Here is a 21,817-nt window from a genome sequence, read left to right as displayed (position 1 = left end):
TTGAGAAAAGGACTCAATCTAGAAACAATTGTTGCGCTGTAAGGCAAGTTGGATCTAAATATTGAATAACATGGTTAAAACAGGGATTTGGAGAAAAGTCATTTAGCTGTATAATGTATCTGTCATTTACACGTTTATTTACTCTATATACCTTTTAGACTCTGCAAGACAAAAGCAATTAGTTACCCTGAATTGCTGGACTATTGTATGGATACTGTGCAATACTATGAATAGCAATCTTGTGTTACAGTATATAGGCTACTAATGATGACATCACTGGAGTGGGACAACAGTCCACTATTTATGTTGTCACTATTGTGTTCTGTGGGTGGGTAACTCTGTCTGCAAATATAGTTACACAGTCACATCAGATCTCAGTCAAACAACAACACAAGAACACACCTTGACAAAGTGCAGACTAATCATGTTTATATAGCAACCAATCAGAGCACAGCTTTCATTTCCCAAACTTTTCTTTAGTCTTCGTGAATAAATACATTAAGCTTTAATATAAATTTAATTCCATATAATATAAACAGTTTTTTAAGTCTTAGCATAGCAGAAGCAGTGTATATATGTTTTGCAACCATAGAAAGACCTCTAAGAGTCAATAAGTTCCTCTGTAATTGGGATACTAGTCAGTATTTCCAGGGTACACTGTAATGTTGACAGTACATCCACCCACCCTCCTGCCACATGTTTATCAAGGACTTTTTAATTCTTATGAAAGAAACATGTTGCACTGATGAGGTTGTGGTGTATACATAATTCTATGGAAAAAATAGTTTCCTATACAAACTGTAGAAGAGCAAAAAAGTCAATGTAAGGTTATAGTACAACATATCGCTTTATCTAAACTAGGTGATTTTTTTTAAGGTAATTAGAAAAAAAAAAACATGTAATCGCCAAATTTTGTAAAGCAATTATTTTTTTCTTAGTCTTGGCAATGTTAACACAATGTAAAATAAAAGAACTGAAGAAAACTGAATAAAAGAATACTACTGGAATTTTGAGCGTAACCTCTTAATGATGGATGACTTGGTGGTCTAGTGGCCGGATCGGCTCCCCGCAGCGAAATCGCAGGGAGCTGATCTGATTTCAGTGCAGCCCAATGCCTCTGCAAGGCCTCCTGAGCTGTCTATGATCGGCAATTGTTCAAGCCTGTCTCCAGCAGGCTAAAGCAATGGAGTTCTGATTTGATAGACCAATGCTGTACATAAGCAATCATTGTATTGCTCATAGATGTCCCCTAGCAGGACTACAAATCAATGTGAAAAAAGTTTAATATATAGGAAAACCCATGCCATATTAAACATTAAAATCACAGCATTTTCCTTTTTTTTTTTTTTAATAAAAAAACACATATTTAGTATCGCTGCATGCAGAATCACCAGAACTATTAAATTATCACATTCCCAAACGCACATGGTAAACAGTGTAAGCACAAAACCCCATCAAAATGCAAAATTGCAGTTTTTTGTTACATAATATTCAGAAAAAAAATTATAAAAAGTGATCAAAAAGTTACATATAAGCGATAGATATAGTGATAAAAAGATAGTGATAAAAAGTAAACATAGCGCAAAAAATGGGCCCTCAAATAGTCCCATAGACCAAAAAAGAGAGTTATAAGGATTGAAGTTTTAAGCATATTTATTAATTTTTTTAAGTTTTATTTTTTTTTAGAAATAATAAACCGCACCACACAGTTATTTTACCGCACAAATAAAAAAAATTAAAAAATTAAAGTTATAGACTAAAAACTGCCATCTTTTGATAATCTTTGGACGGCCATTAATGATCATGATTATTATTTACGGCCGCCCTTATAAAAAGATGGCTGTTTGTTTGCTTTTTTAAAAAAACAATGGCTGTTAATTCACGTTAAAAGACATTGTGGAAACAGTCTCAAATTATATATGCAAAGAAAGGGGCCTGTGGAGCCTCAGTCGTAAGTTTAAAAACACAAGAATAGCCAGATATCCCTTAAGGGAAGAAAAACCTGTTGTCATGTGGTGCCTCCCAGTGGGGAAATCACCAAACCACCCTGATACGTAGCCCCTTAGGTCCCACTCGGTTGCGAGTATTGGGACACAAATAGGGAAATACCAGGGTGGCCCCTTTTGCAGTATTGCGACATGACAAGGGAAATACCAAAGTCAGGCATCCATCCACAGACAGCTGTTTCGAGGTATTGCCCCTCATCAGTGTGGAGTAGGATTTCGGCTAACGGGGGCGATGAATACTAAACCAGCAAAACACACCAATCACTGAGCTCAGGGAAATCAGCAAAAAATTCAATTGAGTACTCATTCAAGAGTCTCCATTTATACATTGCCGCTTAAAAATTTTTTATATGCAAAGAAAGGGGTCCATGGGGCCTCAAAACATAGGAAGAGCTAGCCAAGGGGTGCCTCCCAGTGAGGAAATCACCAAACCACCCTCATATGTAGCCCCTCGGTTGCGAGTATTACGACATAAATTGGGAAATACCAGGGTGGCCCCTTTTGCATCAAAGTCTAATTCAGTTGTGAGTATTGCGACATGAAAAGGGAAATACCAAAGCCAGGTATTCGGGTGTCCGAACTGCCCTTGATTGTTGTGTTCTGCTACCATCAAAGTGTAATTGTCATGAAGTACATTGTACAAGTACATTGAAACGATCGTTGGCAGAAGAAATTTCACATTGATCAAGTCAGTGTACTTCATGAGGGGTACACTTTAACTTGCATTAGTTTTCACAGACAATGATTTCTAGCAGTGTTCCTGAGCCCATGCAGTGATTTCCAGTAGACAATCATGCCTGTTTTCGTTGCAACCCCAGGGCCTGTAGCATCCAATAATAAGTGTCCCCTTGTCCCTTGTGCCCATTTATTTTCAGTCATATAACTTATTGGAAATTACTTCTGCAGGAGGCAGTGAGTGGGGGGATTGGAGCACCAAGAGCTAAAGGTCCGCTCCCAGTGCACCAAATGACCCATTTACATATTTACAAACATTACAGTTACTCAATAATGGCACAATGAGCTGACATAATAAAGGTGCGGGCATCCCCCCTGTCCTCTGCCTAACCTGTTGCTAGATACATTTACCACCCCCCCCCCTTCCCAGAATAAATAGTGTACACTACAAAAAAATAACATATTTGGTATTACAGTGTATGGAAGTGTCTGAACCAATAAAATATGTTATTAATCCAGCACTGTAAATAGCATAAATGAAAAAACAAAACAAAAAAAAAACCAACAATGTTCTGTCACTGCTACCGTATTGGCCAATAAAAGAGGGTGCTGATTGTATCCCTGAACCATTGATCATATGTAATATGTATTAATGGTATTGATATTGCAATAAATATTTATTGCAGCATCTACACAGTTAAATGGCTATCACAAGACAGATCTCCAATGCTGGTCATTGTAGAGCAGGCTTAGCATCTGAGCTTTTGTCATACTTCCCTATTTAACCCATAGCATAACTGTACATCGTGGGTTAGGAAAGGGTTAATTGTTAGTTTTAATTAACATTTAGTCGGTGCCTGAAAAGTAAGATGGAAATTATAGGACTGACTATTGTAGATTTAGGTTATTCAAGCTGTGTAAATGGCTCGTCTGTTCCTTAAAGCCTGAGGTCACCTGTTACTACAGATGGGTTTGGGTGACCTCAGGATCAAAGTTGTCTGGGACGTATTGTATAGGGAACAATAGGCATGACTGCAGGTAAATTAGGACCAAGCATTGAAGGGATGAGAAAATGGAGAGAATAGAAGGGGCTATAGGAAAGGGATTTATTACATAATAGCAGCTGATAAATGGTAGGGGAATAGGGACTAGGCAGATTGGGACGTGTCACCCTTATCAATGTACATTACGGAAAGGGGGATATTATGTTTGCACTCTGCCTGCCAGTGGGGGACATTAACTAGGGCAGGTTCCCAGTAAACCTAAAAGCATATTTTTATTGCCTTGCCGGGGCAGATTGTGTGATATCAGCCTGCCGTAGCATATGGGGGTTGCACAATGCTTCTCCTGGGAGGCCAGCTGAATGCAGGGGAGGCTAATGGTTAGTATGATATTAGCCTAGGATAGCATATGGGGTTTTCCCAGAACATGCGACTACATGCTAGCTTTCACTTTCATATATCACCTTCATAAATTATGACTAACATCCAATATTTGAAAAGTGACCTTATCAGAAGTAGAACCAGTATTTGTTCTACATTATTATTACTGTTTGTTTCTATACTATATTGTTTGTTACTGTGTAGTCTGCATCTCACACACATACTATACAACTATCATTATATAGACGCTGTATATTTTCAGCTTCCTGTCACTGGAGCAAATTTATTTTTTAAAACAAATAATTATTTTCATTCTCTCCACAGCTAAAGCGTATTTTTTTGTGATCTACATGGGTTGTGCTAGGAAGTAGTACAAACCAGGGAGGAGACCTGAATATACATAGGTGAGAGAGGGAATACTCTTCCCTGTGTTTATGTTAGTAACCACACCAAACTCCCAGGGAAGGAAGGAATGTTTCTGCTTACATAGCAGCTTCAGAAATCTGTTAGATGGAGGAGGGGGCAGTATTAAACCTGGCAACCAAAGCAGACAAGCAGCAGCTCAATATCATCCTATTTAATGCCACTCGGGATGGATAGGACGCATGTATAACCTATATTTGAATAAATAGGTTACAAGAACTGATAGAAACATATATTACTAGCCTTTAAAAGGAAGCCACACTAGTTGTATCCATATACATAAAAATAATCACAAAGGGTTGTAAACAGTAAACAGCCATTCCCTTGTAACTGTATGAATGCTCCATACACAGCATCTCAGCCTTGTCTGGTGTATCGCCTTTCAGGGGTATTTATATGTATGTATATGAGCAGTGAATGAATGTGTGAGGGCGGTGGTTCTTGTTACAGAGCATGAAAAGACAGTGAACAGGCGTTACAGGAGGGGCGGACATCAGTGTCATAAAATATCAGGGGGAAACTGTCAGTACAGATGAACATTCATCTCCCTCTAAGCAACAAGAGTAGTGTTACACTGGGAATGGATAAAACAATTGCTTCATCTTCTTCTGTACTATCCGTCTCAATATGGTTCCTTAGCTAAAGTCTCCTGCGCTAATTGAAATGTACCTATTATATGTCTGTGCTGCAGCTTTACAATCCGCCCTGTATACACGGTTCTGACCTCAGCCTGCTTAACACACTGATCATTGTGTTATACACATGCTGGGGTACTGGCAGCTGTGCACTCATTGAACCCACTGCCACTACTTCTGTTTTTTCTTTAACCTTTCTGGTTTTATGTACAGTATAGGTTTTATTGTATGGGAAGCAGCTGTCTATGACTGTCATGTAGTTTATATGTAGGAGCTAAAAAAAATAGCTGGAAAATGCTGAGTTGTTTTAACAATATGCGCTGCACATTCCTAGTTATGTCAGTCGCTTCACTATTCAGCATTGAATTGAAGCTTGTAGGATCTGGAGGGGGGGGGGACTGAGTTAAAAATAGCTTGTTTTATGCACTTCATATATTTATTGCATTCCGACTTATTATTAATGCTCTGAAATAGTTTGTGCTGCCAATGCAAATTCTGCATACAGGAAGAGTCCAATGTACTTGACGTCTGCAGATTTGTAACCAATCGCATTATTTGTGAGATAGCAGAATTTAAATTGGCAGCAGGAAAAATTTTCTGCGGGGTCGCCACAGTTAGTGCATGTTCATCTAGCCTTATTACTTTTTTGGCAAATACATAAATCCCAGATTTTTTTTTTTTTCTTTTTAAATCAAATAGGTATTCCAGGGAGTATTTTTTTTCATTATTTTAAATACATTACTTTAAGTTACCTTGCTTTTTAGCAGAACTTTATTTAAAAAAAACGTATAATTTTTATTTACACACCATTTTACATTGAGCGGCAGCACTAAGGGGCAACATAGCCTCTCTGTTGCCACCAGTGTTTACATTAGGAACTGCAGGGCCCTCCAAACTCTGGTCCCTGCTCCCTCCTCTGATGCATTGTTGCCGCATGCATCGCAGTATTGGTCTCCGACCCAGCTGTTGATGGTAATTGTGAGCTGTAACTGATACAAGGTATGCACTGTGTATAGAGGGTACCCAGCTCCTGAGCCTGCTCCATACTCCCTGCCGCCACATCTTAATGTATAGTTACTGTTTGTCAGATGTTGGAAAAAAAATATGGAATAACCTTGCAATTTGAACTTCTAAAACAAAGGTATGCGGTTTGTGCAAAAATCTTTTTTTTTTCCCTCTCGAAAAGTAATGGTTGGGCCTTATTGGTGGACCAGGGGGCACAGCAAGACAAGGAAGGGGCATAAATCACGGTTAATACCTCAGATTTGCTGCATTTACTAAGAGGCTTAGTTATATGTTATAATATATATATATATATATAATTTATATATATATATATATATATATATATATATATATATATATACAGTGGTACCTTGGTTCTCAAACTGCTCGGTTCTCAAACTGTTTGGAAATCAAACTGTATTTTCAATGAAATTTTACTTTAGTTCTCTTTGGTCCTCAAACTCTTGCTCTGTTCTCAAACACTTTTTAAGCTTCCAGTCTTGAAGTACTCGGTATCTGAACGTTTTTGTGAGCGTGGATGGTGGTTTGCACCTGGTGAGTTTAGCACTGGTGAGGCTTCACATACAGTACAGTACTAAATAGGACTGCTGGAGTGCATAATATACAGTACAGTAGTAGTACAGTCAGTGCATCACCATCTCCCATCCTGTACTGCATAAGACTGTTGGAGTGCATATACAGTACAGTAGTAGTACAGTCAGTGCACCACCATCTTCTATCCGTTACAGTGCTGGGATTGGGGGGACTCTATACAGTAAAGGATGAGTGAGGAGTTAGTGATTACTGTACTATAATTGCTTGTTCTGTTGAATGTTTCTTGTGTATAATGTACTGTATAGTGCTGTTTAATAATGTCCTGTACAGTATAGTGCTGTTTTGTACTGTACAGATTAAACTATGCACTTTTCAATGTAGTATATGGGTACTGTAGGAAATTATTGGTGGGTGCTAGAACCAATTAAACACAATTACATTATTTCCCATGGGAAGACACTGATCAGTTCCCAAACTGCTTGGTTCTCAAACTGCCTTCCGAAACCAATTAAGTTCAAGTCTTGAGATACCACTGTATATATATCTTATATTATTATTTATAAATTCCCTCATAGGCTAAGTTCACACTACAGTTTTTTTACGGCCATCAGTAGCAAATATCAGATGTCTTTGACGGTCGGCGGCAATGGTGGACGCATAAAACTATTGTGTCAACTTAGCCATAAAGTCGTAAAATACCCTGGGGTTAAAAGGAAAAGTTCTTATAGATCTTGCCAAGATATTGCACTTGAATAATTAAAAGAAAACATGGTCCCAAGAAGAGATTTGTCAATTGAAACAATGGAAAGGAAAATTTTATCCAAAATGAAAATCCAACAGGGAGTGTGACAAAAGATGTTGGTTGTTCCTGGTCAGCTGTAGTTAAAATTAACAGAAACAATATAGTACTTTATTAAACTGCTGTCTTAAAGCGACTCTGTACCCACAATCTGACCCCCCCCCCCCCCAAACCACTTGTACCTTCAGATAGCTGCTTTTAATCCAAGATCTGTCCTGGGGTACATTCGGCAGGTGATGCAGTTAATATCCTAAAAAAAAACAACTTTTAAACTTAAAGCTCATGCCAAACGGGAGTATCAGTGCCCAAACTTTGCACCACCCCTCTGTCCCTCCTCTCCACCCTCTTCAGCATTAGGAATGCCACTGAAACATTTTCTCCATGCTAAACATTGCACAGGTCCTTAAAGATCCAGCCCATGTTCCGGGCTGCCACAGGTGGGGAATAGGAGACAATCTGCCTGGAGCATTCCTAATGATGAGGAGGGTGGGAAGGAGCGACAGAGAGGTTGTGCAAAGTTAGGGCACAGATACTCCCGTTTGGCATGGGCTTTAAGTTTAAAAGTATTTTTTTAGGACAATAACTGCATCACCTGCCGAATGGACCGCAAGACAGATCTTGGATTAAAAGCAGCTATCCGAAGGTACAAGTGGTTTGGGGGGGTCAGATTGTGGGTACAGAGTCGCTTTAAAGGGGTACTCCGGGATGGGGGTCTTTTTTGCTTATGGCCGGGGAGGATGGATGAGGGCAATGACGTCCCCTTACCTTCCTGGTTCCAGCGCCATGTCCCGGATCGCGCCACTCTGGTCCGCGCTGCCCAGTCGCTTCCTGGTCTCTGCAGGGGCTTGAGACGTGACGTTTCAAGTCCGCTCTGCCACTGACTGGCTGAGCGGACTTGAAACATTGTGTCTCAAGCCTGCGTCAGAGACCAGGAAGCGGCCGGGCAGTACGGACCAGAGCGGCGCAATCCTGGACACAGCGCTGGAACCGGGGAGCTAAGGAGACGTCATTGCCCTAATCCACCTCCTCCACAGGCATAGGCAAAAAAGACCCCCAGCCTGGAGTACTGCTCTAGTAATTTCCTATGGATATCAGACTCATCTCCGCTTATTTGCATATCGAGTGTGCAGATGAGCGGATGGCCGTATCTCCACAGTGGGATCGTCATTGGGAGTGTTGTTGGAAGAATAGGGTAAGTAATAAGTATAGGGGGCCGTATCCAGGGGCAGGGTGGGTTTGGTCACCATCCAGGGGAGACAATTTTCCTTTAAACACAAAAGTGTAACAAACTTTTTTCACAGAGTATACAATCAAAATACATATTGTAAAAATAGCACAGGAATACAAACCACACTAGGGCTATGTTCACATATAGTATTTGCGTCAGTCTTTTGGTCAGTATTTTTTCAACCAGAATCATGAGTGGAACTGACAGGGCAAAATTATAATGAAAAGGTTTGCACAGTTTCTGTGTTGTCTACCCACTCCTGGGTAGACAGGAGTTGTTGAAAAAAGACTGACCAAAAAACTGATGGAAATACGATGTGTGAACATAGCCTATAGCTGTATAATTCCAGCTTAGCCTTACCTGGCGGTAATGAAGGGTGGGGGGGTTGCACACTTTCTGAACAGCCCAAAGCACCTCATTCCCGTAATTTGCCCCTGATGCAAACAAAATAAAAACATACTGTGCTTACCTTTCAATGCTGTAGCCAGTGATTGGCTAAATGGCAGTGTCTTGTGCTGATCTAAGCACCAGAAAGTGGAGCACAGCAGAGACTGCGCAGTGTCATAACGGAGGCTGCTGAAGTGAGGGAAGTAAGTACAATCTGTTTTTTTATTGTGTCCTGCACTCTGTGCATACTTTTCTATAGGCTATGTTCACAATATGTAAAAGCACGGGCGATGTTGCCATCGGCAACAACGGCCGTACTTTTAGCGGGGTAGAGCAATGCCTTATTTTTAATGGGATCCCGTCCAGAGCGTATACACATCGTATACGCTCCGGCCAGGATTCTGTGCGGGGCCGCAAATAACTGACATGTCAGTTTTCTGCGGCCTCAATTTAATGAATTGCGGCCGTAGGAAACCCTGTCAGTTCACACAGTGAAGCGAGCGCCTCGGGCCGCTTGCTTCACTGTGTGCTATGGGAAGCTCTGATGCGGGCGCGCGCTGATGCACCCGCATCAGAGCTCTGCGGCCGGAAAGATCATCCGGCCAGTACTTAAGTATCGGCTGGGATGATCCGGGCAGAGACCGGCCGTTCCGTGACCCGGCCGGGGTCACGAAACAGCCAGTTTCATACGTTGTGTGAACATAGCCATAGGCTGTATCCATGTTTTCTTGAACTCCCTATGGCTGCATCCAATTCTTCAGCCACTGGTATACAAATACTAAACGATTGAATTTGAGTATGCTTGAGTAGCCTACATCTCTAGTGCTTATATATGGTTATCTGGCTAAGGACCCTAATATTCTATGTAAGCGAGCACTGATCTGTTAGATCAGCGCTTCTTTACCCAGTCTATTACACAGTTCGACGATAATGCAGCCCTTGCTGCCTATATAGAAAATAATAAAACAATACTTTATGTCTCCATGCTCCCCAGCTTCTCCTCACATTCGCTGCGGCCACTGCTGGCACTTCTGAGATATCTCAGAAAAGTCAATCACAGAGAGGTAAAGTATAACTTTTTTATTTTCTCTGCACTTTAAACAGCTGCCAACCATGCACCTCCTGTTACACTGAGCGATGGTTGGCAGCTGATGATTTTTAAACTTGCCGAAAGACAATGATCTGCTGATGATCAGTTGATCAGTTGATCTTTGTCTTTATTACAGGGTGATATCTGCCTGAATTGGCCTGATTTGGCAGATAATAACCCTGTGTGATGGTGCGTTTACACAGATTTATCTGACTGATTTTGAAAGCCAAAGCCAGGAATGGATTTGAAAAGAAGAGAAATCTCAGTCTTTCCTTTAAGATCTGTTCTCTGTTTATAGTCTGTTCCTGGCTTTGGCTTCAAAAATCGGTCAGATAAATCTCTCTGTGTAAACACACCATAATAGGGCCTTATTAAGTGTTTATATTCTAAAAGTGATAATTGCCCCCCCCCCCCTTACTCTATGTTCAGTTCTGTGTTGTGGACAGCATAAAAGGTACAGGTTGTCTCCTTGTCCTAACAGCTATCTAACAGTGCCAGCAGTTTAAAACATGAATTACAGCTGACAGATTCCCTTTAAGCAAGTACTGAACACAGCCTTGGAGTATGGTGAAATGGTGTTTTATTGAATTACAAGAGTCATTGTGCTTGAATGAAATTAGCAGGAAAACCTGTTCAAGCTGCTTCTGTAAAATAGTTTCACGATGAGTCTTTGATACAGAGGAGGTGGATAGCTTTAGACAGAAGGTTTACAGTGGCAGACACCATTCACCAAGCAAATGCAGAAGCCTAGGAAGATCTATATACAACATTTTAGAGTGTTTACATAAGGTCTAGTATGTGTACATAATTCCTAATGGAGATTGGACAAATGGTACTGTAAAAAATATATGTACCAACAAACATATTTTAAGACAACCATTGGATTTCTTTAAACATTAATATGTCTGGATATAAGAAAAAGGAGGAATGAAAACTCATCGGACCCCTTTTTTTTTAATGACTCAGGAATCCAGTCTTCTGCTTCATCCACCTGGTTTGTGTCTTTGTGCATTATCCCTACATACAAGGAGTTACTGAAAATACAGTCCTACCATAAATTCCAGCTGTGTAAAGCATGAAACATACTTGTCGGGTCACAGTTGCTGATTTACATTGGTTTTCCCACCATAGTAAGTTGTGATATAGCACTTGAGTATGACTCCTGGATAAGTTGGTGCTGTTTTTGTTAATAGGGTAGGACACAACCCACTTACCACTAATCTTTAGAAGGATAAAACTAAAAATATTTATAATAATATATCACAATATTTATTATAAAATAAATTTACACAGAATTTTGAACTAATTTGGAAAGCTAAGCGAATTTTAGAGACTGTGTCAGAAATAAACATGAGGATCTTAGTATACACATTGTTCAGATTTTATAGTTAGTTTAGTGTATTAGTTTAATTTTATGAACTTAAATTAAAAGAGAAACAATGCACCTATAGGTATCTTTATTTGGTGTGACTTCATCAGACATATTGAAGTTTTTTGGAATGTTATATGTTATATGCGATGTCATGTATTTTACATTTACAGTATATGACATTTTAGACATTAGTATACTGGATGTATTCTGTTCTGACGGGTGTGCCTGAATAACGTAGTACATGTCATATGATGAGAAATGCATTTCAAATTTCCATTGATGTGAATTATTATAGCGTATGAAAGGGAGATGTAAAGTACCTGAAATCCACAAACACCACTGGCGTATACTGTACAAGAGAGGTGTTTGCAGATTGGAGCAACCTTAAAATTCCTCCTTTACCTGCAAATCTTTCCTCTCTATGGGGGGCCATTAAGAGGGCTTTCCTGGCTCCACAAAAAGTAATGCATCCGCTGTATAATGTTAGCAACCCTGTGTTGCTTCTGAACTTCCAGGAGTGGACATGTTAGTAGTTTTAGAGATATAATAAAAATGAAATATACCATGATGTCCCAAGGTGTGTAACCTACAGCAACACACTATTGGGTGCATGAACAGTTTAAGGACTGATGTGGACAGCTCAGTGATATGTGAATCAGCTATAGTAACACAGCCTAATGTACAGCAAATGATTGATGGTGCACATACATCAGGGGAATTTCTGTATAGAGATCCCTACATCTGACCAACAGGGGTGGGCTGGCTCACTAGGGTATTCCCAGTCGGTCCTGGCTCTGACATAGTATTGGACCCCCCAATGATCCAGCAGAAGACAATCCCATTTAGAGATTACTTTCAAGCCAATCACTTGCAGTACATTATCTTATAAGATCATTACAAACACCCTATTAGAACTTTATAATCTTGATCATATTGATAATCTTCCTGTGTGTTCAAAAAGGACATGAGATGGTTGGACTGGTTCACTAGGGTATCCCCTGTGGGTCCTGGCTTTGACATAGTATTGGGCCCCAATGATCCAGTAGAAGACAATCCCATGTATAAACATTTATATATTGTGAGCTCTTGCGGGCAGGGTCCTCTCTCCTCATGTACCAGTCTGCCATTTGCCTTCATGTAATGTGCTTTAATCTTGTAATGTTCCTGTTTGTTAACCCCTATTGCTTGTATAGCGCTCTGGAATTAAGGGCACTTTATAAATAAATAGTAATAAAAACATATGCATATATCCGTGCAGTCAGTTTCTAGATCACACAGCAGTACATACTTACCTAGTGCGCTGCTACTGTGATCCGGCATTCTGTTCTCTAGCTCTCCCATCCAGCTGTTGTATCTTCAGGCCCTGCGCTCCTCCAGAATGATTCACAGCCAGAGAAGGTGGGGCCTGAAGACACGGTGGCTGAACGGGAGAGCCAGAGAACAGAATGCCGGATCACAGTAGCAGCGCACTAGATAAATATCCACTGCTGAGTGATCTGCAAACTGACAGCACAGATATATGTATATCCGTGCTGTCAGTTTCCACCGATAAATATAAGGTCCATGCGTGCAGCCCAGTCGCTTGACTTATTGTGCTGTGTAAAGGCACTGCAAATGAGCGCCAATCTCACTAACCGAGAAATATATCAGTGTAAAAGGACCCTTAGGGTCATCTCCATTTGTGGGCCCAAGAGACCCTAGTCTGACACTGCTGATGGATGCACCTGACCTGTTGTTGTCCATCACAGGAAAAACAAAGAGAAGGCAGGATCACATGGCCACAAGTAGAAAAGGTCTAAGGAGGCCAAAGGAATAAAGAATGTACATTTAAAATTTCAGAGACCATTAGTGAAAAAACTAAAAAAAGCATTTCATAGTCGACTACCTATTATTGAACACAACCTGTAAGTGTGTGCCTCTTCTTTCCACTTGATATAGCAATTTATGCAAACATTTGCTCTATCATCCTTCTTTTTTAGCCCTTCTTTCTCAGCTATGTAAATATAGCACACATCCAATAAAAATGGCACCGTTTTCATAGAAGAGAAATAGTTGTAAAATGAGCTGTGGTATAAATGTGCTCCTCTGAATTCTAAATACATTTTTAGGTTACAATAGTTTCACTTACAGTTCCCTTTTTCTCCTTGTCTTGAAACACATGTTGCTTCTTAACTGAGAGAGTGTGTGGCACAAATAAAATAATACCAGTGGATAAATAAAATGCTCAATTTGCAAAAGCTTTGTTAGGGTTCAGGTTTTGCCTCCTAGGAGATGGCTGGCCTAGTGTAACACATGTCAGTGGTTGAGAGTTTGGTTTGGCCAGTTTCCCTTTCAATCCATTTTTAGAAACTGTAGGCTGCAGCTGTGCTGCATTTTGGAAGGCAGAGCATAACAGGGTGGGGAATGTAAAAGTTTTGCTTGAAATATTTAGAGTTTGAGCTATATTACAATATTATAACAAGGCAATGCTAGTAATGGAGCCGTCTACTCCAGCATATTTCTATTAACAACTTGTAAGACTTAGGTAAAGAAATCTGGATGAACTTGGTGGAATATTTACCCTTTTTTTCCCCTTGGTTTATTCCATTAGTAATTCCTCTGTTGAGGAACAGTATACTCTCTGCTGTATTTCCTGCAATATTAAACAGCAACTTTACTATCACTAATAGCTGTTATATCTTGTCCCATGAGTGCATTATAAACTAAGCTTAGAGTCATTCTACCAGAAAGCAGAATTTATTAATGTATGCCAATTTTTTAGGAAAAAAATAGCTTTTTTTTTTGCAAAATACAAATATTTGTGAATGGTTTTGTGAGTGGGTAAGGCATAAAAGGGCATCACTTTACATTGAAAGGGAATCTGAAAATGACAAACTTTAAAAAAACAAAAAAATTGGTGTTTTTTTAATTTTTATATAATTTTCTAAATATAAAAGAAAATCTTGGAATTATTCTAGTTTTACACTGGCCACTAGAGCATCTGCTATAGACAATTCCAGGTATCCTTCGCTTACTTGTAAGCTTTGCTGTACAGACTGAGACAGGCCAGCAAAGTCCAGCTCTGTTGTACTACTGGAGGACTATTATGGTAGGTTAGTAAAACTAGGAATCTCTATACACTATACATCTCTCTGTGTAATAGGAGATGTGTAGCCGATGGCTTATTAAAGAAAAAGGCTGCAAGAAGCCCTTGAAGCTTGATCATCTAAGCGAGCGCCAATCTAGCAGGCCAGACCATATCATATGATGTTTACACTTTCCCATTTTTCTTGCTTACAATACATTAAGAACTAAGATACAGTACTTTAAGAACTGGTTGTTCACTCGATGCTTAATATTTTTCACCACTTGATAGATGCCAGAGTCATCAGGTAATGGTATAAACGTTCACCTATCAGTGATTTTATGCTATATGATTGTTGTGTATAGTGGATTTCTCTTAAAGCTTTGTGCTTTTTACATGAACAGAGCAGCCCTGGTGCGGGCGATGCCGATGACGTGGTCCTTTTTTTGAACCACCAACCGGTTCCCGTGCATGGCGCTGGTCTATTCCCGAGCACCAGCCCGGCATGAGGCACTAAGAGCGGGCCCGCCGGCCTCCAGTGTTATGAAACCGCCTCATGCGCGGGAAACGGGTGGCAGTTCATAAAAGGAAAATAAATAATACTTATAATATTGTTGTAATTTGGGAAATGTCTCAGATTATTGAGCCACAAGGTTATAATTGTGATTACTGCCAATTAATTCAAGAAGACACATGTGCTTAGGCTTTTATTCCCCCAAGACTCTATAACCATCTCCCTAGACTACCTTGTGGTTAATCCTTTTATGTCTATCTTAGATAAAGAAACTGTTATTTAGAACCTTTATGTTATGATGGGGAAACCTACCCTAACGCAAGCAGAATGGTGGCAGATCAGGATTATGCTTAGTGCTAATGTACTAAGATTATGTGGGTGTTCAAATAACAGACATACTGCGATGTGGTGGATATATCCTGCTCTCATGTTATTGGTGTAAGGTCAGTGTGACTCAAACATTGTTCCATGTAATGGTTTGCAGATTTCCAATGCTTTTATCACACCTTAATTATTCTCAATAAATACATTACCCTAAACTTACATATAGGGAAGGAAAATCACAGATTATACGAGAAAATAGCATTACTAAATGGGTTTAAGTTATTTATTTTTATATTATATTATATTAATATATATTATATTTTTAAACAAGTTCCAGACTAGATTTTTTTTTGTGACCCTCCGTGTACTATGTATATCCCAATCTAAGCATAGAGTTCTTATATATACACACAGTAGAATGTAAGCTGTTGCAGGAGGGTCCTCTTTCCCTCTGTGCCAGATCGATTTATTTAGTTCATGTTTATTGTGCTTTTTATGTCTCATGTTATGTCTTATGTACTTAAACTCCTTTTATATGAACAGCACCCTGGAATTATTGGAGCATTAAACATAAAGAAGAATTGTTGGGGTTCCTTTCCCAAACTTCCTAGTCTATCTAACTTCACCTCACGTCACTAGAAAGTGGTGACATATATATGATGATTGCACTGAAATGTTTATTGAATGCTCAGAAATATTTTTAAAACCATCATTTGTTGCTATGAATAAATGGGCCATAAAAGGGTTGTATAGGATTAACCACTTAAAGGGGTAGTGCGGCGCTAAACAATTATTCACTAAATAACACACATTACAAAGTTATACAACTTTGTAATGTATGTTATGTTAGTGAATCGTCCCCTTCCCCATGTTTCCCCCCACCCACACCAGACCCAGAAGTGTAATGCTCTATACATACCTGCTTCTTGCCGACCCCCGTCTGCCATCTTGTGCGAATGATGTCATCTTCGGACCGCATAACTGTGCTTAACCAATCACAGCTGAGCAGCTGATGACGCGGCAGAGGGCGGCCGGCACTAGGGACGGTTGGAGCGGTTCGGCCGTGACATTATTGGCACAAGATGGCGGACGGGGGTCGGCAAGAAGCAGGTATGTATAGAGCACTACACTTCCGGGTCTGGTGGGGGTGGGGGGAAACACGTGAAAGGGGGCGATTCACTAACATTACATACATTACAAAGTTGTGTAACTTTGTAATGTGTTATTTAGTGAATAATTGTTTAGAGCAGCACTACCCCTTTAAAGGAGAAGTCTAGCGAAAATTTTTATTGAAGTATTGTATTGTGCCCCAAAGGTATACAAATCACCAATATACACTTACTATGGGAAATGTACATACACTGCTTTTTCCCTGCATTTACTATCAAGGCTTCACTTCCTGGATAACATGGTGATGTCACGACCCGACTCCCATAGCTGTGCGGCCTGTGGCTGCTGGAGAGGATGATGGCAGGGGGACAGTGAGGGACACAGGGCACTGGAGGGTCACTGAGCATCCCTCTACCATCATCCTCTCCAGCAGCCACAGCCCGCACAGCTCTGGGAGTCGGGTCGTGACATCACCATGTTATCCAGGGAGTGACATCACCATGTTATCCAGGAAGTGAAGCCTTGATGCAGTGGTAAGTGCAGGGAAAGAAGCACTTTATAAGCATTTTACCGTAATAAGTGTATATTGGGGATTTGTATAACTTTTGGGGGACAATACAATACTTTAATAAAAATCTTTGCCTGACTTCTCCTTTAAGAGTCGCCATAAAACTAGAATAGCCCTCCCGAAAATTTCATTTTTTAATTATAGGTTTTAAGTATATGTCTCAAGTATATCTAGTTAGCACATAACACGGGTGTCTTTAAGAAGTTTTCTAGCTAAGATGTTTGATTTTCAAATTTTCCTAAGAAAAGTTGGAAATTAAAAAAAAAAATACTTTTCCCATTTGTCAGCCTCCCTTCACCCACCACTATGCCTAACTCGGGATGCACCACACTTCTGGAAATTGTGGTTGTTGTGAAACAATGGTGCCTAGCCAATCAGCAGCCACAGGGTTGGTCTGTCTCAGATGCTGATTTGCTGAACGTCTGGGCCATGATCCTGGCAGTGGGGTGTATTGGGGGAGACAGGCTTTGTTACAGAAGTGGTGGTGGAGTGTGTGTGGGGTTGAGATGAAGGTATGTTTGTTTTTCCCACCTGACTAAGAACAAACTTAAAAGAAACCCATCCTAGCTGGAAAACTCCTTAAAGTGTACCTGTCGTTATAAAAAAAACTTTTGGCCTGTCACAGAGACATGTCAAAAGTTTTGATCAGCCCGGGTCTGAGTGCTCAGACCTGTACCGATTGGGAGATAGAGCCGGGAGAAGACGTGCTAATACGAGTCAGACTTATAACGACTCAGAGCAGGGAGCAAACACGCTGCGGCTTCGGTCCTCTCTACACTCTATCTTCCGATCAGTGCTCAGTGCTCAGACTTGAACCGATGAGAACTTTTGACATGTCTCTGTGACAGGTCAAAAGTTTTTCATAATGACATGTACACAAGTCTAATTTTAACCTCTTAGTGACAGAGCTAGTTTACTGTTTTTAAACATAATTTTAGGCATCCTTTCTTTTGTTTATTGTCCCTTTCAGTGCTTGATATGCAAATTAAATGTAAGTGTCAGTCCAGTTATATATCTCTCAAAAACCACATCTCTGCTGCCTTGTAACTACCCCTCATCGCTTGCTTGACAGCCACTAGACTGTCCAACCTCTAATTCCTATTCTTGCACTTGCGCTGTTCACCCATGGTGCAGCACATCCACAGTGAAACTTTTTTCTCACAGCTTCCTCTTTCACTGTCCAACACAAGCACAGAGGCAGGTGGGGGAATGGTGCCAGTGAGAAAATTAGAAACAGAGGTGGATTAGAGAAGGCAATCTAGTGGCTGTCAATCAAAAAATGAGGGGAAGTTACAGGGCAACAGAGAGGTGGTATTTGAGAGTACAGAGGCAATACTTAGCTGGGCTCTTGTGGCCAGGGAAATACCTCTCTGGGCATTAGTGTATCATCTGCATATCAATGAAAAGATTAAATCTTGGTGTTGGAGGGGACAATTAAATAAAAATGGTGAACTGGTATTCCCAGAATCATGCTTATGTACAATATATAGCCATAGGCTTAAATGGGTATGACTAATACTGCTGACAGATCCTCTTTAACAGAAAATGTAGAAAACATATTGTAAATTGTACCGTTTCTTAATTAAACTTTATTTTGCTTTGTTGTTCTTGTCCGTCTAATGTGTTACATTGCAATGGTAAAATGTCGCCAGCACCCCATATTTTTAGGGCTCTGATGGGTGAGCGAGAGAGCCCAATTTTCGCTTTCAAGACACTTGGATGCTATGGCTGCTACTGACTATGGCATTGAATAGAAGAATGTTGTACGGAAAAGACCCCTTGGTCCACCTAGTCTGCGCTTTTACCATTTCATTTTTTATCTTAGGATAGATATATGTTTATCCCAGACACGTTTACATTCAGTTATTGTAGATTTACCAACCACATCTGCTGGAAGTTTGTTATTATTATTATTTGTGGAAAAAAGGGCATATTTTGTGTTGCACCAGCAAAAGGCAAACATAATACAATCATGGCAATCCTTTTTTTTTAATCCTCCAATGCTTTATAAACTGTTATTGTGCAAGGGTATTAAAGCATTAAAATATATTTTTGCTATCTTGGCAATTGCAACAAGCCATAGCATAGAGAACCATATTCTTCATACCAGAGGATGAGCAATAAGAAGCTGTATGTGCTGGGAGTTAGAGTAGGTGTCTCTCTGTCTCTACTCTATGCTAGTAGTTCTGGATGTATAATTGTCCTGGGGGGTGGGGATGTATGTCTCTGCTCACAATCCCAGAATGAGGATTAGAGGGAGCTATGTAAATGGATGGAAGGGAGCTATGTAAGTACCTTCTGTTTTAAGAAGGTCTTGTTGTGTTTTCCAGTATAACGTACTCACAAGGGACAGGTCCTGTGTACAAAGAAAGACATGGATGTCACACAGTGGTGATGTGCAACTCATCACACATCTAAACACCACAAAGTGTAACAACATGAAATACACTCACACTATTCACTATACTTCTGTCACGAGACAAGGTTACTATTATTACTGTTTGTGAGGAGCACTTGATTTTAAGAGGCGATCTTTACTGTATTTTTAGCAGAGGTTCATAGGTTAAATACCTCATCTGCGTTCACCCTGAAAAAAGCAATTACTGATGCCTTTCTTGATTTATTCTTAGTTTCACATTTTGGTTGTTGTAAGTGCAGTAAATCAGCACTCCTGGGTCTGAGAGAGAACACACAATTCTCTCAACTTTATCTATTGTAATCAATCATTGGCTCTAATAATGGAAATAGCTATTTAGAAAAGGCAAATGATTCCACCATAACAACCAGAGCGGAGGAGGTGTATGCTGAATCCACTGTTCATGTGTAGACTCCACCTCAAAACTTTAATTGCACATACAGTGTAGCAAAGGATCTGCTCTGAGTAAGCGAGCTGTAAGCTTGCATTTTTTCCAGATGGCTTCACCCACTGTTTGTGTATGCTGCCTGTTTCACTCTACCTGTTTGTCAGCTTTATTCTGCCATCAGGCATAAATAAAGGACTTAGGGATTATTTTACTCAAGTGTTATTTCTAAATTTCCACTTATTAGGTGGAGCATGTGATAAATGTGAAAGGAAAGAAAAGAGGTGCTATAAGAACACTGTGACACATGAAATCAAATTGCCATGCCACTAGAGGGCATCCTACACACACACACACACACACACACACTCCTTATTCTTTTGATTATACATGTTAAACGGACATTCTCATGATAGTATATTGCTCATATATGCCATAACTTCTTGATTGGTGATTAGCCTACAGCTGTGACTGCCAAAGCCCTGTCAGTGAAGAAGCCATGGCACTAGTTCGGTACATCTCCCTTTAATACTAGCCCCAGAGTTGGATTACATTGCGAAACATATATAAGTTTACAATAAATATCATAAAAGGGTAGTCTGGAGAACTTTTTTTTAAAAGATGAACTGGTATCAGAATGTTATACAGATTTGTAAATTGCTTCTATAAAAAAACAAAACAAAAAAAAAAAACGGAAGCATTACCGTACTTATCAGCTGCTGTATGCCCTAAAGGTAGTCTTGTATCCCTGCTGTGTCGGGGACTGTCCTGAGCAGTAACAAATGGCCATTGCCCAAAAAGTTGTACATTTTTTCTTATTTAGTTGAATTTTAAATTTACGCTAATTAAGAAAGAAAAAAAAACTATAATTTTATGGGTCAGTACAATTACACGATTATTTTTAGTTATACTACTTTGGCACAATACAAACTACTTAAAAAATGTTACCATATTTCTAGATCCATTTTCATCTTTCTTTGTATGGATTTTATTTATATTAATCTGGTTTAATATGACTTTTTGATACTTTTTTAGGTCTTTTTTGGAGGTGGATTAACAAAATACACCATTTCTGCAGTTTATTTGATTTTTTGAGTTTACTATTCTGTATAAAAAATGTTATAGGTTATAGCATTGGTTGTACGAATGTGGCAATACGAAATGTTTTTTTTTTATATTTTAAGTAACAATTCATTTTGTATAGCGGATATAAGTAATTTTATTATTTGGGGGATTTCTGTTACTATGTATTATTTTACACTTTAAAAATAAAACATAAGCAACTTTTTACTATTCCCATTAGCCCTTTCACTTGACAGGTCCAAGGGCCATCAGCGGGCCCCGGACTGCCATGGAAAACTATCGACAACAAGTGATTGTGTCATCGGGCTGCCAGTTGGGCAAGAGAGATGCACAGATTGTAGACATGCCATGATTTGACTCTAAACATTCCTTAAAAATACATATTGGTCACAGTAAGGCCCATAAGTGACCACCATAGGTGTATTGACGGTTACTAAGGGGTTAAACTGAAATTGGCTGGAATAAGAACTCACTGATCCTGAGAATGGGGGATTCCTGTTTTCAGTGGAGAGCTGGCTACTCATGCATGGTCTTTGTCTCCAGAATGACATAGAAGATATGGAAACATTCAAGCACTTACTTGTTTCCATATCTACTGACAACAACAGTAACCTGAAACCTCTCTCTCTAATCTCATATATATATACTGCACAACTGCACCATTTTATATCTCCCTTCTGTGCATTAATGTATACCATACAATAATATAGTGAGGTCATCTCCTATGCATGGCTTTTTTCTTAAAGAAATTTGCAGACTTCAGCTAGAGCTGTTCTTGATGCATGTGTAGGTTATT

Source organism: Dendropsophus ebraccatus, chromosome 2 (assembly GCF_027789765.1).
Source record: "Dendropsophus ebraccatus isolate aDenEbr1 chromosome 2, aDenEbr1.pat, whole genome shotgun sequence".
In the NCBI taxonomy this organism is placed as follows: Eukaryota; Metazoa; Chordata; class Amphibia; order Anura; family Hylidae; genus Dendropsophus; species Dendropsophus ebraccatus.
This window is presented reverse-complemented; position numbering follows the sequence as displayed.